The sequence below is a fragment of the Neofelis nebulosa genome, chromosome 8 (assembly GCF_028018385.1).
Source record: "Neofelis nebulosa isolate mNeoNeb1 chromosome 8, mNeoNeb1.pri, whole genome shotgun sequence".
Lineage (NCBI taxonomy): Eukaryota > Metazoa > Chordata > Mammalia > Carnivora > Felidae > Neofelis > Neofelis nebulosa.
This window is the reverse complement of record NC_080789.1, coordinates 56,681,367-56,708,636: the sequence shown is the minus strand read 5'-3', so window position 1 is coordinate 56,708,636 and position 27,270 is coordinate 56,681,367.

The following is a 27,270-nucleotide window of genomic DNA, read 5'->3' as shown; positions in this document are numbered from 1 at the left end:
GTTTTGGCTCAGGTCATGATCTCACAGTTCATGAGATCGAGCCCCACATTGGGCTCTGTGCTGAAAGCTCAGAGCCTGGGGCCTGCTGTAGATTCTGTGTCTCCCTCTCTCTCTCTCTGCCCCTCCCCTTCTCACTCTCTCTGTCTCTCTCTATCAAAAATAAATAAAATTTAAAAAGAATTTTTAAAAATTAAAAGAAAAAGAATTTCAACTTTAATCTTACTAGAAATTGATATCTTTATTCAGGTAACAGCCCCTGATTTTTCACTATATGAAGACCTTTGGACAAGGTAGCGATAGGAATTAGGGAAAAAAAAAAAAAAAAGAAACTAAGTAGGAAGACAAAACTATGTAGGTATCAAATGTTTGATAAACTAACAAAAGGCATCAACAGTAAGAGAGTGACCTGCTGAGTACCTGGGAGGATTTCCGAGATGTAAACTGTAGGAAACATTGCTGAGTGCTTGAAAACCAAGAAATGAGGGTGTGACAGCGACCCCTGGGTCTTCTGGAGCCTCAGATGCATGTATTCGTCTGTATGGGTACAAATGCCTGTGGACAGCCCATCCTCTATTATTTCTCTTTCTATAATCTGCCCTTTGCCTAAACCTGAACTGATGAAACCGGATTAGAGCTGATAAGAACTGAAGTGAGAGGAAGTATAGGTTGTCATTGTCCCTTGATGTCCTTGTTCTCCTTGCTTTTGTTTTCCCACTTTCACTCAGCACCAGTAGCCACTGTGTATTGTGACTGTGACGTGAGTGTGAACCCTCTGCCTGAAGGTCACTGAAACTTGTCTCAGGTCTGAATGCCCTACGTTATTATGAAGTTGAACCACTCAAAATTACCAATATCCAATCATTTTTTTACCTACAAAAGTGGTAATTTCAAATGTTTAACTTATAATATTGGTAGGGAATCTTGATTTTAGTAATAATTATTATAAAAATAAAATTAATGTATACATTATTGTTTCAAATAGTATTTTTAAAGAAAAGCAATTTGTTTCAATTTCACATGACATAGAAAATTTAAATTCTTTCCATTTGCCAATCTTTATTATTAAAATAGGAAATAGTGAGACATGGTCCCAATTTCTTATCTAAGTCTTACTTTCATTTGTGTGTCTCCCTCATTCACAAAATAAAGACTCTGGTTTTATAGTAAACAAAATGGACTACTAGTCTCTTTGGAACTTCAGCTTTCTTAATTGGATCATCTCCTCAATAATCTCTTTTTTAATGCTATCTTATAATGTGAAGTATTAGCAAATATCAGTAAGGTGACTTAATTTAATAACAGAAAATCTTTTAGGCTAAGAAGTAGAGTTAAGAATATGTAATGAAAATTACAGAAAGAATATTTTAATGAGTGGTAATGTGCACTAATATGAAAAGATATTCAAGATATGTTAAAATGACAAAAAGCAAGGCACGGAATACTGTATGATTTTCTGTCTTTTGTGAAAGACAGGAGAAAATGAACATATCTCCACAAAAACAGTAGCAGCATATATAATAAACTAGTAAAAGTGATGAAGAGGATGAAAGCAGGGTGGAAGCAAGAATAGTAACTGTAGGGGCACCTGGGTGGCTCAGCCAGTTAAATGTCCGACTCTTTTTTTTGGTTCAGGTCATGATCTCATGGTTTGTGAGTTTGATACCCACGTCGGGCTCTGCACTAGCAGCAAGGAAGCCTGCTTGGGATTCTTTCTCTCTCCCTGTCTCTGAGCCTTCCCTACTTTCTCCCCAAATAAATAAATAAACATTAAAAAAGGGAATAATAACTATATATGTCTTTATAAGTTAAAAGATATCCTTGTAGGTATTTTAATTGGCACCAGCTTATAATTTTAATGTTTTCAATATACAGCTGTTACAGAGATGCCTGGGTTTAGCTATAGCAGCATTTTAGGAAAGAAATTCTCACAAATGTTATGTGAAAGATTACTAATATTTAGTACAATGGTTCTCAAATTTTATTGTGCATAAAATCTCCCAGATGCTTTGCTAAAAATCCATATTCTTGGTGCCTAACCCAGATTATAAATTAATAGATTTGCAGTAGAGTTTAAGAATATGAATTTTAATAAACCCTAGGTAATGGTCATCCAAAAATTTATTGACCCTACTTTAAGTAATACTGTTTTATATTAGGGTATCTAATATCTTTACATTTTAATGCTATTGCAACATTAATAGGTTCTCAAATATTAAGAGAATAAATGTCTAAAAATAGTTTTTTCTTAAAAGGAATTGATTTTTTTGATCATGATTTAATTTTTCTCATTAGCTAATTTACAAGTTAATATTTAGAAGTCCAAATCTTTCTTTATATGTGACATTAACTGGTAAGGTTATATAATAAGCCATAAGAAGACAGTAAAGAACATTATAGGTTTATCATTCAAATAATAAAGAAAGGCTCTATAGCAATTACAGAGTAAAATTGAAACTTTTAAAGTGAGTAGTAGACATTGTTAATCTTCATACCTGTTCATCTCCTGAACTTCATTTCAACATTTAGGAAGTTCTCTCAAGTGTTAAGAGGCAGAACCTACCCTTAGATTCAGAAGCTGGATACTCTCTTTTCAAAACATTATTTAGAGCTGCAACCAGACATGTAGAAAGCCTAGAAAAAGCAAAAGTGGGTACAAGTAGGTTAAAAGTAGGTAGCAGAAGGATTGGCTAAATCAAATTTTACACATTAATAAAGACTATGACCATGTTAGTAACATTTGATTTATAAATAAGGGATGGGGAGGCACCTGGGCGGCTCAGTCGGTTAAGTGTCTGACTTTGGCTGAGGTCATCACCTCACAGTTTGTGAGTTCGAAGCCCTGCATCAGGCTCTGTGCTGACAGCTCAGAGCATGGAGCCTGTTTAAGATTTTGTGTCTCCCTCTCTCTCTGCCCCTCCCCTGTTCACATTTGCTCTCCTCTCTCTCTCTCTCAAAAATAAACATTAAAAAATTAAAAACATAATAAAAATAAAGGTTGGTAATTTTAACATTCTACTGTTAGAAATACACTGATCTGTGTTAAAGGTGATAAGCAATTTCTAGTAGTTGTTTCCTTGGTGATATGATATCCATTACTGGAACATCTTTTTTTTAATGTTTATTTATGTTTGAGAGACAGAGAGACAGAGCACGAGTGGGGGAGGGGAAGAGAGAGAGGGAGACACAAAATCCAAAGCAGACTCCGAGCTCTGAGCTGCCAGCACAAAGCCTGACATGGGACTTGAACTCATAAACCATGAGATCATGACTTGAGCCGAAGTCAGATGCTTAACCAACTGAATCACTAGGGTGCCCCATTACTGGAACATCTTTTCAGCATATCATTTCACAAGGTGTAAACATTAAACTATTTCATGCCCATGGTTTGAATATTGACTTAGTTTCTCATTGATATTTACTAAATATTAAGACTGCTTTCATTTATTACTAATCTTCTTTTACAGTAACTTTTAGCTACCAGCAGATAAGGTTTTTTCTTTATACCTTGTCACGAAGTTATTTGCATGAAAATATGTAAATGTGTAATTGGTACTTCTATTTTAACACACTTTGCTTTAGTATTTTTTTTTTAATTTTTTAAATGTTTTTTTAATTTATTTTTGAGACAGAGAGACAGAGCGTGAGCAGGGGAGGGGCAGAGAGAGAGGGAGACACAGAATCCGAAGCAGGCTCCAGGCTCTGAGCTGTCAGCACAGAGCCCGACGCGTGGCTCAAACTCACAGACCTCGAGATCATGACCTGAGCTGAAGTCAGACACTTAATCGACTGAGCCACCCAGGCGCCCCTGCTTTAGTATTTTTAAGTGAAATAAGCAATAATTTCTCTGTAAAGAGAAATATGCTAAAATGTTTCACAGGTATTTTCATAACATTGTGTTTTATATAGTAGGTTTTCTCAAAAGAGAAATCATTTCCATATATCGCATTTTGAAAATGAATATGTCCAGGTATCCCAGAAAACATGGATTGTAATCATATATAGATTACTGATTTAAAATTGTCCCAGGCTTATAGAAAAAGGAATATTGTTGCAAAGGAATCCAATTCAACAGATTTCCAATGCAGGGCATTATTATTGTCTTCACATGAACTTTTATTGAAGAATTCTCACTGGGAAATAAGTAAACACTAAGAGAGCCCAAGCTATGAAAAATCCATTTAGACCACTTTGAATATCATGCTAGATGCTATTAGACATTTATAAAGTGATTCATGTTGACACTCAGGAGTTCCGATTTATTTATTTTATATAATAAAAACACAACTTTCCATGAAAATTTGATGCAATATAAGAATTACTCTGAAAATTCAGTTTCTCTCATTTAAAAAGTTCCAATTGAATTACCACTTCCAGTAGAAATACTCATAAAGTTGTCAGTTTGTGTCAGCAAACTTCATGAGAAAGGCAATGTAAATTTTAAAATAAAGCAAATTTAACCTACTATTTATAGCAACTTTTCTTAAAGTGATATTCTTTTTTTTAAAAATGTTTTTTTAATGTTTATTTGTTTTTGAGAGACAGAACATGAGTGGGGCAGGGGCAGAGAAAGAGGGAGACACATAATCTGAAGCAGGCTCCAGGCTCCGAGCTGTCAGCACAGAGCCCCACATTTGGCTCGAACCCAAGAACTGCGAGATCATGACCTTAGCTGAAGGTGGATACTTAACTGACCAAACCACCCAGGTGCCCCGGCACATGTATACTTTTAAATGTGTGTATGTTTTATTGGAAAAGAGTGAATAGATTTTTGGTTTTATGTAATGCAGGCTGTGTAATTTAGACTGCAACTTACACATAACACAATCTTAAAACTATACAAAATATTTCAAATACCTTCTCTAGAATATTAAAGAGCAAACAACAGTACTCTGACAAATAGCAACAGGTTGACAGTTGTCCCCTCAGTAGCGAAATGAAATCAAAAGACTGGAATAATTTATCAATATGCTGAAACTAAACATCTTTTATCTAAAAGAAACTCCTTTCGGTATGGGACCTAAAATAAAGCCATTCTCAAACCAAAAATGAAAGAATTCACTACTAGCAGACTGATGCTAAAGGAAATTCTACCAGATGACAAGTGAATAATGCAGGGGGAAAAAAACACAAAAAGACAAAAACGAAGAGCACGGAAGCTACCACATATGTGGGACAACTAAATTAACATTGGCTTGTAAACTAATAATAAATATAACAACAGTAATAATAATGTTTCATGGCATTTAAAAGTATATAGTGTGGTGTTAGCCTGGGGATACAGAAATAGGTGAGTGGGATAGAGCATCTAGTAACGGACTCAGTGATGTATATATACTTGGCATATGACAGACGTGGTTTTGCACAGAAGCACAAAAATAAATGGTCTTCAGACAATTAAGTATTCATGTAGAAAAATGAAATAGGGCTCTCCTCCAGACGACCAATATTCACAGAACTAAATGTAGAAGAGAAAAACGATAGACAATAGAGATTTTAGGAGATAATAAGGAATATCCTGATAATACTTGGACAGGAAAATATTTCCAAAACAGGACGGAAAAATAAATAATGATAAAGAAAGGATTTATAAATTCAGCTACATTAAAAGTCAGAATTTCTGGGGTGCCTGGGTGGCTCAGTTGGTTAAGCGTCTGCCTCTTGATTTCTGCTCAGGTCATTTCTCAGGGTTAGTGAGTTTCAGCCCTGCATCAGGCTCTGCATTGACCATGTGGATGGAGGCTGCCTGGAATTCTCTCTCTCTCCTTCTCTTTCTGCCCCTCCCCTGCTCTCTTTCTCTCTTTCTGTCTCTCAAAATAAATAAGTAAACTTTAGGAAAAAAATCTACAGCAAAAAAAAGTAAGAACTGCTATTAAGGGCACCATTGGGGGTGTAAACATGCAAATCACATAACAGAATACAGTTAACAGCATACAAAGAGCTTGCTTCCAGTACATATAAAGAATGCCTACAAATCTTAAACAGAAAAAGGCAACCCAAAGGAAAACTAGCAAAGATGAAGAACGGCCACTTCACAAAAGAGAATATGTAATTGGCTGGTCTACACATAAAAAGGTACAACCTCATTATAAATCAGGGAGATTAAAATTAAACTCCTAGTGAATTATCACTATGCAGGCACCAAAATGGAAATAATAAAAATATGACAGAAAGCATTAGAAAGGATGTGGAACAACAGGAATTCGTACGACGCTCCTAGGAAGATAAACTGGTACGATTACTTTGTAAAAAGCCCCCTGAAATTATCTACTAAGGTTGAAAATATACAAAGCCTAAGGCAAGCAAATCTACTCTTATACCTTGAGCCATGGAAATTGCAGGCATATGGACCCCTAGGAAATAAGCATGAGTATGTGGATGGCAGCCTTGTAGGAGTGCCCTAAAAATCCATCAATAGCAAAATAGATAAATATATCTTGATTCATTCATACAACAGAATCAGATAAAATAAAAGGAATGAATGGAACTGAAACATTATTGACAAAATTATAAAAGGAGTACAGAGCAATAGAAGTCAAACACAGAAGAAATACATGTATTTCCTTGTGTGTTTTTTTTAAGTTTATTTATTTACTTTGAGATAGTGCATGCGTGTGAGCAGGGGAGAGACAGCGAGAGAGGGAGAGACAGAATCCCAAGTGGGCTCCATGCTGACACCACAGATGGTGCAGGGCTCCATCTCATGAACCTTGAGAGCATGACCTGAACAGAAATCAAGAGTCAGATGCTTAACTGACTGAGCCACCCAGGCACCCCAGAAATACATGTATTTCTGCATGATTTAATTTGTATAAAGTTTTAGAATAGCAAAAACTAAGTTACGGTACTTAGGAATGCATTTTGGGGTTTAGAAATATAGAGAAAAACAAGGAAATGATTACATAAAAGTTGAGGAAGGGAGGTGGAGAGTAGAAAAGGGCAATTGGGGAACTTCTGGGAACTCACAATGTTCTCTTGACCTGGGTAGTTTAATTGCTGTTCACTTTTTCATAATTTGAAACTGTGTACATTTATGTTTTGTATATTTTTTCTGTGTGTAACTTCATCATATTTTAAAAGAGATAAAAATTTTAATGGAAATAACTAAATTCTGGAAATCAAATGTTTAGACACAAAAGCTGAAATGGTATAAAGATTAAGAAAATAGGAACATGAAAAAATTATATGACATACTTCAAAGGAGGTTGATAGATCTAAAAGTATAAATTAATATAGTACTTGAATTGAATATTTAAAACACTCTTAAGGTCCCATAGGAGAAACAGTAAACAACTTGACAAATCTGGGAAGTAGATTTTTGTATTTTTGTTTTTAAAATCTCAGTCTTCTGACTTATGCTAATACTAACTTTCCTGTAATAAAGCATGTGGGAAAAAGGCCCTGCGCCCCCTACTTCTGAGCACACCCAAGAAAATAAATTTGTCTTCCATTACAGAAAAGAGTGATTAAGAAGTAGAATGAGAGGGGAAAATATAAGGCAGTAACAACTAGAGAAAAAGGGTTTATGGCATTAATATTATTTTTAATAGTAAATGCTAATGAGGCATAATAAAGAATCATGATTTTATGATTAAATAGTGACTGAAGGGAAAACCTCAGGCCATAAATGTGATGTCAAAAACTGACCAAGAAGGTAAAATACATCAAATAAAACAGGCAGAAAAAAATGCTGTAAGAGAACAATGAAAATCTGTATACCGTATCTCTAAGAGACAGAGATATGGAATTAATACATAGTGTGTGTGTGGAATTTCAATTTCTGTCTATAGCTTCAAGAATGAGAAAATAATTGTAATGTACACAACATTAAATCTTCATTGTAATAAAAAAGTATGAAAGTTGCATGAGGATGAAAAAAGGAATAATATAGTAGAGTGAATTGTAAAGAACTATTAAAACTGAGAACAGGTCCAAAATGGAGTCACTTATGCAAACCCCTGGTCACCCAACTGAAACTTGACTTAATTATGGTTCGGTTCTCCCAGAAATGGAATCTTAAACCAGATAATTAGGAATCACCTGATCAGCACAAGTTAGGTAAGGAAAGTAACCTTGAAATAACCAAGTGCTATTTTGCCTGGTATAACTTCCTTGTCCCTGTTCCCCTCTGCCTGTAAAAGTCTTTCATTAAAAACAAACAACAACAACAACAAAACAACAAATATATATACAAATATATATATATGTATATATGTATATATAAATATAATATAATATTTATTTATTTTTGAGAGAGAGACAGAGCATGAGCGGGGGAGGGACAGAGAGAGAGGGAGACACAGAATCCAAAGCAGGCTCCAGGCTCTGAGCTGTCATCACAGAGCCAGATGCAGGGCTTGAACTTGCTAGCCATGAAATCATGACCTGAGCTGAAGTCGGACACTTAACCAACTGAGCCTCCCAGGCGTCCCTGAAAGTTCATTTTAGACAGCTCCTTGGAGTTCCTTTCTATCTGCAGGATTAGATGCCACTGATTCATGAATTATTAAACAAAGCCAATGAGATCTTTAAAATGTACTCAGTTGAATTTTTTTTTAATGGCCAAAATAAATTTTTTCTTTGTCTTTTAAGGCATCAATATCCACCTGCTCCCACCTCCATGAAAATTCCTTATTTAAGGGGATTCTGCTCCTCAGCTATCCCTCAAATGTACATATTTTCTGTGGTTCCATCCTTGAGCCTCTTCTATTTTTTCTCTGTTTTCCTTGATGTGATTAAAATCATCCTTTCAAGTGATTAAAATCACCTACATATCACTGATTTCCAAACACAGCCCTTATTTCTGTTGTTCTCATTGCCCGCTGGATATTTCAACCCAATCCCTCCATTTTCCATTTCCCCAAAGGAATATATAACTTTTCTGTGCAGAATCACACTTCTGAAATCAGAAATTCTGAATCAGAATTTCTTACATGTATGATTTTGGCAAACAGTATTAACCATGCATGTAAGTAATTCTCGTAGAAATCTTGAAAAATTCCCTGAGCTCCCTTTTCTCCGTCAGTGACATTTTCAACCTTCTCCTCATATACATGCACAGAGATCATCATCATCATCTTCACCTTTGCCATTCTTACCAACACTCTCCACATAATTCTGTTCTCTATGACACCGCCAAAATTCCCTTCTTAAAAAGCAAGCCTGAATGTATAATATAGTTGCCTGCTTCATGTTCTCTGCTACTCCATAATTCTTCCGCTTGTCACTTAGAGAATTTTTAAGCCAGCATATAACAACCTAGTTTTATATCTAGTTTTCTACTTCGTTTACATGCCCATCTCTACCAGAATGTAAATTCCTCAAGAGTCACTCATGGGCTTCAATCCTCAAAATAATCAATATAAAATACAGAAATGTATGGACTGGATGCATTCTTTGCATGGTTGCTTGCTGTAGACTGAGCATGCTTTAAAGCAGGAATTATTATTTTTTTAAATAGTTTATTTTTTACTTTACATCCAAGTTAGTTAGCATATAGTGCAACAATGATTTCAGGAGTATATTCCTTAATGCCCGTTGCCCATTTAGCCCATCCCCTTCCCGGAACCCCTCCAGGAACCCTTTGTTTGTTCTCTATATTTAATAAGAGTCTCTTGTGTTTTGTCCCCCTCCCTGTTTTTGTATTATTTTTGCTTCCCTTCCCTTATGTTCATCTGTTTTGTATCTTAAATCCCTCATATGAGTGAAGTCATATGATATTTGTCTTTCTCTAATTTCACTTAGCGTAATCCCCTCTAGCTCCATCCATGTAGTTGCAAATGGCAAGATTTCATTCTTTTTGATTGCCAAGTAACACTCCATTGTATATACATACCACATCTTCTTTACCCATTCATCCATTGGTGGATATTTGGGCTCTTTCCATACTTTGGCTATTGTTGATAGTGCTGTTAAAGGAGGAATTATTAACCTAGGGTCCTTGGATCCCAATGGGGTCCATGGATAGAATTTGCAGGTCAGCAAACTTAGTTCGAAAAATATGTACTTGATTTTCACTAACCTCTGACTAAAGTTAGCACTGTCTTCAAACCATAAATATAACTTTGACACTAATAAAATCATAGATTTATTCATATTATATATGAGTTATTATAGATATACTGAAATATCTTTAAGCCCATAACTACTTTGGAATATGGCTACTATGAGATCCATGCTATACTATTCTATGTAATATGTTAATAATCATAAGCATATATTATTGCATAAAAATTTAAAATATTTTGGTAAACATATTCCACAGTAGTACATCCTTTGCATTTCATTTTAGTTTTTTATTATTCATTAAACTGTGAAAAAGAAGCGGGGGGTACCTGGGTGGCTCAGTCAGTTAAGTGTCAGACTTCAGCTCAGGTCATGACCTTAAGGTTCCTGACTTCCTGGACCACGCTGGGGCCTGAGCTGACAGGGTGGAGCCTGCTTCAGATCCCCTGCCTCCCTCTCTCTCTGCCCCTCCCCCATTTGCTAGACAGGCATGTACGCTCTCTTTCTCTCAAAAGTAAATAAATATTTAAAAATTTTAAATCTGAGAAAGAAGGGTCCCATAGACTGCAACTGATGACCAAGTGGCCCATGCCACTAAAAATGTTTGGAATAGCTGTTTTAAAAATGAAATGAACAGAACACACCATTAAGAGATTTATTCACCATTAAGAGATTTATTGTGATTCTTCTATTAGATAAAGAGCTCTTTTTTTCTACACACAAAATCACTAAAGATGGACCAATAAATAAGTTGAGTAAAAAACCCTCAAAACCTCAAAGGATCTGAAGGCCAGCAACATAAGCAGAAAGAAGAGGAATTACTATCAATGCCTACCCAAGGAGACAAAGAGAGGCATGAGTAGAAAGAAAGGTAAACTACAGAACTAAAATTAAAATATAAGAATGTATAGCAAGTGGTAAAAAACCCTTGGATAATGGAAATAAATGGACATTGAATTGTTTAATCAGAATGTCTAAGTCTCCTGGAAAATACATAACAAGACAGAAGCATTTCCCAAGAAAATGGTTTGCTGAGATGGATAAACAAGAAGATTTGAGGCACTTAAGAATACAAATAAAGACCAAGAAACAAATAGAATAAAACCCAAAATAAGATAAAACGAATAAACACAGGCCTAACTTGTAAGTTAGTGAATTGTTATAAATTCCACATGGAAGAGAACTTCATGGGCAAATATCAAGTCACAATTATATAGTTTTCTTAAATAAAACTGTTATTAGTTTTATGCATTTAAACTGACCTCCTTAGGAAATTCAGCTTCAGTTATATTGTCATTATTGTCATATTTTGAGTTTCCTGCTTTAGCTTTTATTAGGTTTTATTCACATTCAAAATATAGGCCAACCACACTAAGTACCTGTTATCTACCCTATTTACCACTATCCAGTGATAAAGTATCTTTGGATCTTTTTACCTGTATTTCTTACTACCAAGAACAGAGAATGAGAAGAGATGGGAACAAGTATTTACCCAATGAAAGAGACACTATTTCAAAACCATTAAAAAATATGACTGGGGCGCCTGGGTGGCTCAGTCAGTTAAGCGTACAACTTCGGCTCAGTTCATGATTTCGCAGTCCATGAGTTCAAGTCCTGCATGGGGCTCTGTGTTGACAGCTCAGAGCCTATAGCCTGCTTCAGATTCTGTGGGTCTCCCTGTCTCTCTGCCCCTCCCCCACTCACACTATGTCTTTCTCTGTCTCTCAAAAATGAATAAATGTTAAAAATAAATAAACATTCTCTCTCCCTCTCTCTTTGCCCCTCCCCCCTCACTCTTCAAAAAATATTTTTGACTGACTGTACTCTGCTTATATACAAAGGTGCCACGTGCCATTCTTTAAATATTGCATGATACATTGAGTATTATTCTGGGTCTAGTTAGGCCCTGTTAGTTACTAAGGATAAAAAGGAAAAAAAAGCAGACACCATCAGTACCTTCATGAACTTGTCATCTAGGTAGACGTCACATTCAATCAAATCAACACACAATATATAATTTAATATGGCAAGTGCTACAAACACTATAAAGGAAAGATACATGGCGTACACAAGGAGAAATAACCTAGTCTGAATCCCTAAGGAAATGGTATTTGTGCTAAGATCTGAATGATGAGTTGGCTAGATGTTGAGGGAGGTGCATTAGAGGATGGGGTGGCACAGACTCAAGATGAGAATGAATATGATATAACCCAAGAAATGAAAGGTAATCAATGATGTGTACTGAGCATGAGGTAGGTGGCAAGAGGTAAAGCAGAAGAGATCACACAAAACTTTATAGATAGTTTGACCATATACTACAGTTACCTTGAATAGTCTGAGTTTAAGATCAGTAATAATTAAGAATAATAATTACTAATTAATGTTGCCCTTTCCAGTCTCGGAATTATTCCTCATTGGTGATATATTATTATTCTACTTCTCTTTAGAAGTATGATAGGATCATGGTATTAGTTAGGAATTGCACTTGGTTGCTAGTATCCCATGTCAGAAATAATAACAGCTTTAAAAAAAAGAAGTTTAATTTTCTCTCTCTCTCTCTCTCTCTCTCTCTCTCTCATACACACACACACACACACACACACACACACACACACACACACACACAAAGTACAGATACAGAAAGTCCTGATGATCTGATGCAGTTATCTTCTTTGTCTCTCAACATTCCTAGATTATGGTTTCTCCTTTTGTCATTGCATGGTCCTGGATGACTTTTTAAATCCCAGCCATCATGTCCACATTCCAGGCAAGATAAAGGAAGAATAAGAAAAAAACAATAAAAATAAAACAACAAGGTCTATATCATATTAAGGAGGCTTCACAAAAGACTGAGGTTAGGAGGTTAAAAAACCTTCCATTTATGTTTCATTGACAGGAATTTAGTCACATGGTATCACTTAGTTGCAAAAAAGGCTTTCTAGTTGAGCACACTGCCACCTCATCAAATGGAGGGAGTAGATATTGAGTAGGGAATTACCAATTCCTGCAAAAAAACACATTAACAGTTTTTTATTCTAAATGAAATGGAAACCATGAAGAGATTTATGTTTTTAATTACTATGCTTTCCTACCTTTCTCTCTACAAGAAGCATCCTTGATTCCTTCAACCGTGAGAAATTGCTTTATACACTCTAGCCTGAATTGCTATACTGCTTGATCTGGACTTGTAGCCAGTCATTTCTAGCCACCATTAGTTATAATTATTTATAAAAATGTTGTAATTAGATTACCTACTAGGTGGTAAAATTCTCCGAGGCAAGGACTGCTTCTCATTCATTTTTTTTCCTATGACCTAAAAGACCATAGTTCTATTGTTTATTGGGTAGTAGCACAAACCCTACAGTCACGGTCTTGAGTAGACTCGATGTTACTGATTGGCTGTGTGACTTGAGCACAGCCACTAAAATTTATATGCCTGTCTCCTTGCAAAATGGAGTAGAAATCTTTCTTGTATGTTTGTTATAAAGATTAAATGAGATGATGTATATAAAAATTTTAATATAGCTCCTGATGTATAGTGAGAACTCATGAAATATTGATTATTTCCATTTTTCCAGCACATAATAAGGCCTCAGTAAATATTTGTTGAATTCTAGTGGGGCACCTGGGTGGCTCAGTTGGTTGAGCATCTGACTTCCACTCAGGTCATGATCTCACAGTTCAAGGGTTTGAGCCCCACAACCAGCTCTGTGCTGACAGCTCAGAGCCTGGAGCCTGCTTTGAATTCTGTGTCTCCTTCTCTCTCTGACTCTCCCTGCTCACACTTTGTCTCTCTCTCTCTCTTAAAAGTAAATAAACATTAAATTTTTTTTTTAAATATTTGTTGAATTATTGATTCTGTTTTTGAGATTATATATTGATCTGGTTGGTAAAAAGCACAGAAGAGGCCATACCTAGTTAAAGTCACGGGAGAAATGTTTTAAAATATAATTGCAATCAAGCAGTTCTACTTTAAGGTAAAATGACTAATTATCCATTCAAATTTTAACTCTCAAGGAATAGCTGTCAATTATTACCCAGTAGTTTATTCTTACTCATGTAAGAATGACAATCATGAGATAATATCAGATAGGGAAGACAAGGGGCTGCTTTATTTGAAAATTTACCCAGAATATTGTAAGATTTCCATCTATAAAAATGAATAATAAATCACAACCCAAGATTAAGGCTAATTATATTTGTAATTTAGGAAATGAAAATAAGAAATATTAAACATAATTATTCAAATTAAATCAATTGGGACTGAGAACAAATGGGTTTATGGGTTGTTTATTGTTCTAAACAGCAACAAGAAAACCAGATGTTTTCTAAGAAATAGGCAGCAGATAATTATTTTCATCCAACCCTGGATTGTAGTCTTTATAGATTGCCCTCCTTTGATTCTCATGTTGAAATAGTTAATGAAGGATGTTATGACTAAGTTACGCAAATAATATTGCATGCTTGAATTTCTTTTCTTTGACTATTGAAAAGTACAAGTACTATATCATCCTCTCCTGTTATATTTATTTTTGGCTACATGGGAAATGCTATATGAACTACAAATCATTGCTATAGTGGAAATACAAACATATGTCTGTATTTTTTCTCCAAAAACTTCCCCAAAAGAAAGTTATTGTATTACTCTGGATGGGGAAGGGAGGCATTACTTTAAATGAATCTGCATAGCATTTAAAATGCCACACATGCCTTACTTACATGGTTTCTCTTTATCCTTCACCTTCTTAGACTTTCACTCTCTCAGAAGATTTTAACAGAATACTGATAATAATACTAACACTCTTGAAATGCTGAAGGGGAAATAAGATTAGAGGTAGGGAAATCATTTAGAAGAGTATTTTAATCATCCAGGTGTAGCTTGATGAAGTCTTGAGTTGGGATTAGTTTCTGTTATCTAAAAATAAACTTTTTATCCTTTATAAATTTTTAGTTCAAGTTCTGGTAGTAAAAGTGTTTCTCATAAAATGGACTCACAATTTAATGAAGCAGTAAGCCATCCAAATCTGAAATGTATAGGGAGAAAGTAGGTGATATACTCAGAGTTACTAGAGTTGAAACATAAATTCATTTGATTTCATGAGTCCTGGAGCCTCTGTGTGATTACTCAGTTCAAGTGGGGAATCTTTGAGAACCTTAAAGCAGTGAACTTGGAGAAAAAAGGAGCTAGCTTGACTGATTGGAAAAGGCAGAAGGGAAAGCCCCAGAAGTAGATAATGTGGAAGCTGGATTAACACATCATGTCATGCAGCAGCAGAAATTCTCTTTAGGTGGATGTAAGATGTTCCATAAGATGCAAGGGAGCTATTTCCTGAGGGATTGCCCTGATGTCTCTAAATTGGAGTCAGCCTAGAATATCAGGCATGATTATGCAGGGGGATAGAGCGTTAACAGAAAGGGGAAAAAAGTTATAGTGTGGGGAAAAAAAGTTAAAAAGTACAAAACAAAACCCCAAAGCAGTGGTTGCCAAGGGCCGGGACTGGAAGCAATGGATTATTTTTGCTAATAGAAGCAAAAAAAAAAAAAAAAAAAAAAAAAAGCACTACATGTGTGAGTGAATTAATCCATGACATTTTAATTTTTTAAAATGCTTATTTATTTTTGAAAGAGAGACAGAGAGAGAGAGAGAGAGAGAGAGAGAGAGCGGGGTAAGGGCAGAGAGAGAGAGACACAGAATCTGAAGCAGGCTCCAGGCTCTAAGATTTCAGCACAGAGCCCAATGCAGGGCTCAAACTCACAGACCACGAGATCATGACCGGAGCTGAAGTTGGAGGTTTAACCAACTGACCATGACCCAGATGTCCCAATCCATGACAATTTTAAGCTACAGCATGTGGATTAAGAGATGACCAGAGTTGAAAAGAAGAAGGGGATGGGAAATTGCATATTAACATGATGTTTTTATTACTGGCTTAGTGATACTGTGTATTCTTTATGTGCAGGGATTTCACGTAGTTCTGTGCCTTGAACGTGGATCCTGATGGCAGAAATAAAGAGAGATGGTTCCCAGTTTGCCTTTCTAAACTGGTGGGTCATCTGTTGGGTTTTCCAGAAGCAAAAGGTGACACTAGATTTAGTCAACACGGTATTTTTTCCAAAAGAGAAAGGGGAATAGGCAAGATTGGGCAGACAAAGGAATCCAACTGCGATAAACTCAACAATGCTTGGACAACCGGACATGGGGCTCTGGAGAGAGCCCGGGTGGTCCTCATGGGCATGTATTGATCCTCCCTTACCCAGTCGTGCTAGTAAACCCCAGGCTGCCTAAAGTGTCCACGTGGTGGGGCACCCTGGCCCACTCCTGCCTTACTGCGTCACTCGTGTGCTGTAGCTGAGGCACACTCTGAGGAAGCTGACCCTGAGGCTGAATGCTGACTGCACTCCCAGCACCAAATCATTATTTGAAGGGCATCTGGGTGGTGCATCTTCGTATTTGTCACAGTTCACCCTTTGCACCACCTTTGAACATATACTTTATATGTTTAAAAATCAGCTCCTGGTGGGGCAGAAACTGGCAGGCCTCTTTTCCTAAAGGGACTGTTAGAAGTAGGAGGTTAGTGAGACAAATGACAGGACCTGACATGGCAGTTGTGCTTGGAGCCACATCACAGCTGATACTCAGTTGTGATCTTCTCCCTCCCCCACTATCTACTGTAGGTTTCCTTCAACCTTAGCTACCCCTCTGCTAACATCAGTGACTTACCTGGTGGTGTGAACCAGACCCCCCATTGCAACAGGCCTGAGTCCCTGGTCACCACACTTCTCAGCCTGGGGTATGATGTACCTGTCTACCATCATCATTGGGTAAGGGGTTTTCAACAGGTGCCAGTGTGGATCACCTGAGTTCCACCTGTATTCTCTCTCTGCTCCTAGTGCATTGAAAGAACCCTATTGCCTCCTGATGATCAGAATCAATTATTCCTGCCAAGGAAGTTATTCCTCTTCTTTCATGTTGGTCCATAGACACAAGGAACCCAGAATGGGCAGACAGCTGCTGTAGGTTATCATGCAATGAGATACTGGCTGTGGTCCTTGGAGAAAGTGTGTCCTCTTTGGGGACCAGGGCATTGAACACTGTAGGGACTAGAGTTGTGAGGACAAAAACACAAAGTCATTGGGAATGATCTTAAGTGGGGCCACTTCTTCCACTCTTTGATTCTGTGTCCCCTCTTTTCTTTATTTGGGAATATAGCATCATTGAAGAATACTTGATTGAATGCATATACTATACTCTGGAGGATGGCACACTTTATCCTGTAAATTTTTGGTCACTCCAGCTGTGTCCTCCACAGTCCATTGCAATGCTCTATTATGCCAGAAACTTTTAATGCAGGAAATGTAATAACCAATAGATAGCATGGTTAAGTGTCCTCTCCAGCATTTCCTTTGCTAAAAAGAGGGTTCCCTGATCTGATCTGTTATATGGGATCACATGTTGGATGGATGGATCAATCATTCTATTGGTTTTCAGATAATGGTGGTGGCTGAGGCCCTGTATTCAGAGAAGGCAAACCCTTATGTGAAATATGATGGGCTCATTATGACTAAAGGGGACCAAAATGGTGCTCTTGATATAGAATGGTCAGCTGGTCTCCTTAAGGTATGGTGCCATATCATATCAACTAAGAATTGATCTCTATTACTGGCAGATTGAATATGTGGCAGAAACAGTACCTGAATCAGTCTTAGTAAGTCAGAGTCTATACTTTTGGGTCCAGGCATAACCTCTAATTCTACCTCATGGCTACTTTGTTTATGTGTCCATCATAAGTTCATGGGAGGGGTCAGTGAAAGAAGCTAGCTATCATCAACCTACTGGTCACTTTGAGTACTTGATTGTTCATGACTCTTGTGGTGAATGCTCTCTTGGGCCATTAACATGTGGAGTGAACATTTTTCCACTTTATGACTACTCTCCTGTGTTCACCCATATGCCTATACTCCAGACATTTTTGTCCCCAGTCTTCCAATCGTTTTCTTTTCAGGCCTCTGAGCAACATCCAGGTCATTTCCTACTGCCTATGAATCAGTATGCATTCTAGTTTTTTTTTTTTTTAATTTTTTTTTTAACGTTTATTTATTTTTGAGACAGAGACAGAGCATGAACGGGGGAGGGCCAGAGAGAGAGGGAGACACAGAATTGGAAGCAGGCTCCAGGCTCTGAGCCATCAACCCAGAGCCCGATGCGGGGCTCGAACTCACGGACCGCAAGATCGTGACCTGAGCTGAAGTCGGACGCTTAACCGACTGAGCCACCCAGGCGCCCCTGCATTCTAGTTTTTAGGGGCACCTGGGTGGGTCAGTTAAGCACCTGACTTTGGCTCAGGTCATGGTCTCACTGATTGTGAGTTTGAGCCCTACATCAGGCTCTGTGCTGACAGCACAGATCCTGCTTCAGATCCTCTGTCTCTCTCTCTTTCTGCCCCTCGCCCATGCTCTCTCTCAAAAATAAACATTAGGGGCGCCTGGGTGGCGCAGTCGGTTAAGCGTCCGACTTCAGCCAGGTCACGATCTCGCGGTCCGTGAGTTCGAGCCCCGCGTCGGGCTCTGGGCCGATGGCTCGGAGCCTGGAGCCTGTTTCCGATTCTGTGTCTCCCTCTCTCTCTGCCCCTCCCCCGTTCATGCTCTGTCTCTCTCTGTCCCAAAAATAAATAAAAAACGTTGAAAAAAAAAATTAAAAAAAAAAAAAAATAAAAATAAACATTAAAAAATTAAAAAAAAAAAAAGAACTCTAGCTTTGAGCCACAACTTTGTCTACACAAAGTGGATGATCAGGTGTCCCACCTGAAACTTTTCCTATTAGGGTTTCCCCTCATCACTGTCTTTCAAGACTGTCCCTGAATAGATCTGTAATACAACTGCCCATGTTGAGTGGACCCATCCATAAACCAAGTTTTGCCTTTTATTTCCTCCTTCATAGAGCTGTATGGGATCCCTCCTACAGCCCTAAGTGTGGACTAAGGGAAGTGTGCTGATTCAGCAGTTGTGCCTGCCAGGGGGGTCTGGGCTAACTGCCCCTATAACTTACTTGCGCTCTCTCCTGCTGCTTATGCTTGATTTCAGATGCACCATTGCTATCTTATAGTCGGTCACTGCTGGGTTTGCCTGACCTTGTAACTTAGTAGGGCTGACAGAACTAGGCCGATTAATGGCAATACCATCTGCAGAGTCGCTGGATGTCCCATGAAGAGGCCCAGTAGCCAGGAATTATTCTATCAAGATGTATAAAAGGTGTAAAATACTGTGCTGCAGATGACATAGTCATGCTTCAGAACCCCAGCGACCTTCGGAACCCCAGAGTCTCCTCCCACTGGGGATGGCCACAGACGCTATATGATAATTTTGTTTCTCACCATTGCTAGCACCAACACAAAGAAGGAGTTGAATTGTGTTTCTCAAGAAGCAGAGACCTTTCTTCCTCTGGGCCTCACTCAAAGACAGCAGCTTTTCACATCTCTCCATCTATGAGCCATAACAGTGTCTACAGGTGTAAAATATGCTGCCTCAAACACTCAGAGGCAAACAGATGGCATTCTTCCCTTTTCATGGTAGGAGGTACAAAATGTAATAATTTATCTTTGTTTTGGAGGGGATATCTGGGCACACCATGAAACACTAGACCCCTATAAATTTTAAAGAAGTGGAAGATTCCTAAATGTGTTTATCTCCCATCCATGGATCTTGCCATGAACTCCATTGTGCTTGCCATTTCTTGGTCATTCAGCCTGATAAATATGATGTTAACAATGTAATAGACCAATATGCTATCCTGTAGGATATCCAGATGGTCAGCTCTCTTCATACTTTATCATGAGAGAAGACAGGAGAGTAGCAGAGCCTTGAACCAAACTATAGATGCATATTATTGTTTGGGGTGCCTGGGTGGCTCAGTCAATTAAGTGTCCGACTTCAGCTCAGGGCATGATCTCATGATCCGTGAGTTCCAGCCCCGCATCAGGCTCTGTGTTGACAACTCAGAGCCTGGAGCCTGCTTTGGATTCTGTGTCTCCCTCTCTCTCTGCCCCCCTCTGCTTGCACTCTGTGTCTTCCTCTCAAAAATAAACATCAATTTTTTTAAAATGCATATTATTGTTTATTCCATATGAATGTGAACTGTTCCCATCCTCTTTTCTAAATGGCATAGAAAAGAATGTATGTACTCTAACTGGTGACCCTATGCCATGTATTGGAAGCTAGATTCATCTGCTCTAGCAAAGAGACTGTTTCTGGCATGATGGCAACAACTGGGGCTACTCCATGGTTGAGCTTGTGGTAGTTTATGATCACCCATCAGAAATTATTTTCTAGGGGTGCCTGGGTGGCTCAGTCGGTTAAGCGTCCGATTTCGGCTCAGGTCATGATCTCGCGGTCCGTGGGTTTGAGCCCCGTGTCAGGCTCTGTGCTGACAGCTCAGAGCCTGGAGCCTGTTTCAGATTCTGTGTCTCCCTCTCTCTCTCTGACCTTCCCCCGTTCATGCTCTGTCTCTCTCTGTCTCAAAAATAAATAAACATTAAAAAAAATTAAAAAAAAGAAATTATTTTCTATACGAACCAATTCAGCTAATTAAGTGAAAATATTATGGTATCACCATCCCTTCTTCCTTTATGCCTTTAAGGGTGGCACTGATCTCCTTAGCTCTACCTCTGGCTCCTTACCATGTGCTCTTGTTTTTGATTTCCTTTCTTGGTTGGAAGGGAGTGGGTTAATTTCTAGGGCCTTTACTTGGTCTTCCCGCTATAGTAACTTTCACCTCAAAGACCAGGCGTTCAATGTAGAAATTACTCCCCAACTATCCAGTGTTTAAATCCACTGAACAGGTCCATTGACTCAGTGAATTTACTGTAAGCTGGATGTTGGCAATACTTCATTTATTATCTGGAGTGGAGTCCATATGCCCAAAATCTAAGAAGGGGTGTGATGATACTTTGGGTTTTTAGGTGTCAATGTCCACTCATTAACTCTGTCCTCCAGTCCTCATATTTGGGCTTCCCTCTTTCCTAACAAAGTAGCTATGGCTCCTTTGGGGAAAGACTGGGGGGGACCACTCAAGTATAACTGTTACAGTTTTACAGGGCTGTTTCTCCTAGGAATCAGCCACCTCTGTGATCAGCATTCCAATTGCAGGTCTGGAAATAGTGGAAATGATCTGTGTGTGTGTGTGTGTGTGTGTGTGTGTGTGTGTGTGTTTATGGGGTCACTGCCCTCTACCTCCCCACCCAGTGATCCAAGTTTGATTTCTTCTGCTGGTTCAAGATGAACAGTGCTCTTGTCAGCTGTCCATCTATTATGCCCATTGATATGTCATGTTCTATTAATCATCTTATTAACTTTCTGTGAATGAGCCCAGTTAGGATGCCAGACCAGACTTATTAGTCATTACATGTATCAGCATATCCTGAGTTTTGGAAGTTAAGCATTATTATCTGGGGGCTCAGTCAGCTAAACATCTGACTCTTGGTTTAGGCTCAGGTCATGACCTCACGATTCATGAGTTCAAGCCCCACCATCAGGCTCTGTTCTGACGGTGTGGAGCCTGTTTGGGATTCTCTCACTGCCCCTCCCCTGCTCACACTGTTTCTGTCTCTCTCAAAATAAATAAATAAACTTTAAAAAAAAAGCACTGTATCTGGATTATGTTGTTTTGAGGTCATATAAGTCCTACTGTTATTAGTGAGTCTAGTCTTGCCTGAACTACAGAGGAGAGATACCACTGAACACTCTAGTGATGCTGGTGTCCCTGTCACTGGCACATTCATCATGCCCTCACTTAACACTGTGCTGTATGGCCTTCCTGTGGAATAGATACATTCTCTTGATGCTCTTTCTCTGGAGAATGCTAATAGCATTCAGCTAATAGCAGAATGCTGCTATTATGTTTTCTATTTTTTAAGGAGCCTTTTAGTAGAGAATTCATACCAATTCCTGAGGTAGGTGCCACTGTGGTAAATTCTGTATCTGAAAATGCTCTTTTCTGATCCTGGGCAATTCTCGGACACCAGCAGGGTGTCCAAGAATTCAGTTCGATTCTGAAACCATCTACCTAGAGATAGAATCAGATTCCACACGTAAAGGGCTCAGTTCCACAAGACTGCCCTCCACTTCAGATGCCCAGGATGTTATCCCTGCTTCTGAACAACTGGTTATCAATCAGAGGTTCCTACTACCCCTCCTTGGGTTCGATTAATTTGCTAGTACAGCCCACAGAACTCACAAAACCTGTTAGCTCACTAGATTACCAATTTATTGCAATGGATATTAAAGCATACAAATCAACAACTAGATGAACCGATACATAGGGTGAGGTCCCAAACAAAGAAGCTTCGGTCGTTGTAAAGCTTGGGACTCGGCACAATGGCACATGGAAGAGCTCTTTTTCCTCAACCTGGAGGCTCTCTGCACCCCCTCCTTTTGGGTTTTATGGGGGCTTTGATACATTTGCATGATGAACCCAATGGCCATTGATTATTGTCCCAACCTCCAATCTCTCCCTTTCTGGGGAAATCAGGGGTGGGACTGAAAGTTCCAACCTTCCCTTCAGAGTTGTTTCCCCTGGCAACCAGTCCCCCTCCCCAGGTGCTTTCCAAAAAGTCATTTCATTAACATAAACCTAGTTAAGGTAGAAAGGGACTTTTTATAACAAGACATCCATTTCACCTTTATGGCTCTGAGGCATTTTCAGGAACTGAGAACAAGAGACCAAACAGCATAACAAAAGACGCTCATCACTCTTATCGCTCAGAAAATCTCAAGGGCCTGGGGAGCTGTGAACCAGGAAATATGAATGAAGACGAAATATACACTGTCCTCTGAATGACCAAATACATGTATTTCTTATAAATTATACTATCGCAACTGCCAAGTCCACCAACTTTTTACTGTTTAATTTTGTTTTGACCCCCTTGATTAAACGTCCTTAGAACTCAGTCACACAAGCACTCCCCCAGTTTCACTGGCCACGTCTTGTAACTGCTTTGGGGTATGGTCCTGTTATGCTAATAGATACCGTTTTCTCCCTACAATAAACAGTCTGATACTTAGCTCTCACTAGTGCATACCTTCCACTGGCTTGTCCCCCAAACACTGCTGAAAAGTCTTAACAAATAGACCACCACCTTGTCCCAGAAGTTGTTTGTGATGGCGTCTTCACTGACAGCAAGGTGATGAATAATGCCGCTCTAAGATCCTATGGTTACATTTGCATTTTCAGACCCCTCTTGATGCCAGCTTTCAAAGGCTGGATTACCTAAAGGCAGATTCTGAGAAGTTGAGGGTGCAACATGTTTATTAGGAATCAACACCTAAAATGGGAGAGGAGAGTTAGCAGGATTGGGCAGAAGAGGAAATCAAATTGTGACAAAAACTGGCAGGGATCTCCAGAGCAAGTATTACCCACCAGCACATCTCACCTCAGGCCAAATTGACTGGGTTTTTATACACTTCCCACACTCAGTCAACAGATGCATGCTACCCCAAAAAAGAAGCTGACATCAGAAGATATGACTTCCTACAGCTAAGACAGAGCGTGAAGTTGCTGACATGCCTGCTAACCACACTGTGCATCCGGGCTGCATATGGGATCCTGGAAACACAAACGTTTCTACCACATGGTCTAAAGTTTTCAAGAACAGTACGTGAAACAAAACAAAATCAAGAAACACAGAACAAACTGCTTGGTTCTTTTCCTGTATCTCGCGCCTGATTTTCTTAAGAAAAATTGTAGGCAAGTCCACTTACCAATTAGCAATTTTCTGCTAATATTCCTCCACTGGTTTTCCAAATAGAGGAGGTGACAGAGAAAAAAGCAAAGGAACAAAGTGTCGCAGGTTGTGTTTGCCAAACTGCAACAACCCCTTCCATCCCATATGCTTTCCTAAGATACATCCTGGCTGCTCCCCATCTAAAGGTAGGATCTAATTCCTCTTCTCTGATGTGGTAGGTAGAATTAACCTTCCTAAAGATATCCACACTCCAATCCCTGGATCCTGTGAGTATGTTGTTTCAGGATTTTGCAGATATACGTAAGGTTATGGGCCTTATGATAGACTATGCAGGTGGGCCCAATATAATTACATGAAGCCTTAAAAGCAGAGAAGTGTCTCCAGCTGGAGATAGCAGAGATGCAATGTAGGGCAAGTCAGAGTCGAGGCATGAGCAACAGGTACTGTTGCTTTTTGAAGATAGAGGGTCAGTGTGATGAGGAAAAGAGGTGACCTTAAGGAACTGATAGTCACCAAAGAACTGAGGACCTCAGCCCTACAACTTTGAGTACTTGAATTCTGTAAGCAACCTGAATGAAATTGGAAATAAAATTTCCTCCAGATTGTGAGACCCAGAGCAGAGGAACTAATCAAACTCACTCCGACTTCCAATTGACAAACTATGAGCTCATAAATTTGTTTTGTTTTAAATCACATGGTGTTTGATAATTTGTTACAGCAGCAATAGAAAACTAATATGGACTATGACTCACTAGTTATCTGTAGAATGCAGTGGAAGAGACCCTGAGTAACTTCTGAATTTAGGTCAATTTCCACGTGGATCTTGGAAGGCTGGCTCTCACTAGGTTGCCTTTTGGAACACAGTCATCATGCTGTAAGAATCCCAAGCCATAAGGAGAAGTCATGTTTCAGTGCTAAGGAGACCCAGGTGAGACTAGCCTTTGAGTCATTCCAACCCAGGAACAGATGTGTGATTGAAGAAGCTTCTAAGTGATATTAGGACACTGTGTTCTGACCTTTGTGGTTGAGGCTCTAGACATTATGGAGCAGAGGCAAGCCAACCCCGCTCTACAAACAGAATCCATGAACATACTGAAATTGTTATTGGTTTATAATACAATTTTAACCTTTTTATATAAAAATAGTAACCAGAGCAGAAAGGAAGAAAAACCTCTCAAATAAAAAGAGGGATGATCTTTAAAGATCCCACACCCAGCTCCATACCTAGAAAAAGAGATAAAATTCTCCAGAATAGTTATGAGGAAAAATTTTATTAAGCTATAACTTGGTTGAGAGACAGAGGGAGAGAGTACAATTTTATGTACTACTCTACAACTGGGTCTGTAGCTTATAATAAATGATTTTTCTTATAGCTAATCATATATATGAGTAATCTTAACTGAACAGGAATTTATTTAAAGTTATGAAGCCAAGAAGTGATTTTTATTTATAAAACTATTTCTGGATTTTGCAATTGTCTGATTTTTTCTTTAAAAAACTTATTAAGGAGATAAACTTAAATATCAAATTTTAATTAATTTTACATTGCCTTTGTTTACACAATTCAAATGATGTCAAATCAGTTTGCTTTACTTATTTTATTTCTGAGGGATTATTTCCTAAAAATTTACATATTTTACATATGATAATACCACCTTTCATGTCTATTAAGCTTTATAATTTAGAAGGCAATTCCATTTAATTATCTGGTTGACCCTTTTTTTTATGTTTATTTTTGAGGAAGGCAGAGCGTGAGTGGGAGAGGGGCAGAGAGAGAGGGAGACACAGGATCCAAAGCTGAGCTCTGAGCTGTCAGCACAGAGCCTGATGCAGGGCTCGGGCCCGGGAACCATGAGATCATGAGCTGAGCCGAACTCGGACGCTTAACTGACTGAGCTACCCAGGCGCCCTGTCTGGTTGACCCTTCTTACTAAGCCAAATCAAATTTTTACTACTTATGAAGACAATAACATTTAAACATATTTGTGTCTTTGCCAATTTAGTGCATTAGTGAAGGGCCCAGCTAGACCTATATCCAGTATTCAGATGCCGAGTATCTGAAATACTCATTTCAGACATTATATTGCTTTAACAGTTTTTTATTTTATGTTTTAAAAATCAAACTTGATATGATAACACATGTCCACAGAAATACTTGTATTTAAATATTTATAGAAGCAAATAATAAAAATCATTCAAATATGCATCAACATGTGACTTGATAAAGAACTTGTGGTATTTCCACACAATAGAACACTACTCAGCAATGAAAAAAACAAACTACATACACACAACTAAATGAATGGATTAAAGATATACGTACAGAATGAAAGAAGTCAGTAGATTATATCATTCTATTTATATAACATTTTAGAGTAGGTAAAACCAACTAGTCTTCGATGATAAAAACCAGATCAATGATTGCCTGGGCTGTGCAGACAATTGACTAAAAACAGCAAGAGGGAACTTTCTGGGATGATGGAAGTTCTCTAAATCTTGACTGGAGTAGTGGTTAAGTGGATATATAAATTTTTCAAAATTCATCTAACTACACACTTAAAATGCAAGCATGTTAATGTGTGTAAGCTATATTTCATACACACTTATTTAACATGAAATAAAACTGCTGTATTGACAAAGAAATCCACAATTTCTGATTGAGTCTTTGGCCTCATGGAAGAAAGCACATTCTCCTTCATAAAGTCTGAGGAAGAACTGTATGTGTCTTTTTTGAAACCTATTTCTGAGTGTGTGGGTAACTCTTCAACTCAATGACTAGGATGGTCTATTCCTGTTTGGATTTAAAAAAAAACCTACAAAGAATATCATTTAAGAAACCTAATATCCAAATATTTATAATCTGGTGTGTATGTATGAAGAAACATAATTATGCAGTGGATGTAATCACAGCATTAGGATCATAATCAGTCTGAAAATTAAATAAACAGTGTATAGGCTGCTTGAGACAAGCACTACATACATCGAAAAACCTGATCACAGTGCCTGGCAGGTTGTCTAATAAATATCCTGAATGAATGAAGTTCATTGAAGATAAATATTTCAAAGTCATTACTGGATTCCATGACACTGGCCTTGTATTGAGAAGTGAAAGTTTCTCAATGAAAAACAACAACAACAACAACAACAACAACAACAACAACAACAAAATCGATAAATCTCAGGTAACCACCTACACTGCTAGGCTCCAGCCCAAATCCTAGGGCTAAAAAGGCATAATCACATTCTGTTGATTTGAAACTGATACCATATTTCACATAACAGATCTCACAGAGATCATTTCTTGGGAAAAAACCTGTAACAAGTGATAGTACAACATCCTTATCAACAAGATCCCAGAAAAATTAGCCAACATTAACAAATCAATTACTATTACATAGCAAAAGAGCACAAAACAAATATGTAGCTTGGGTCAATTCCTGGCAGAGAGGAAGCAGAAGAAGAGTTCCTGAGTGAAAAAATGTAAGTGTGGCCTGAACTTTAGCCAAAGAAACAAAGTAAAGGCAGTTGAAAT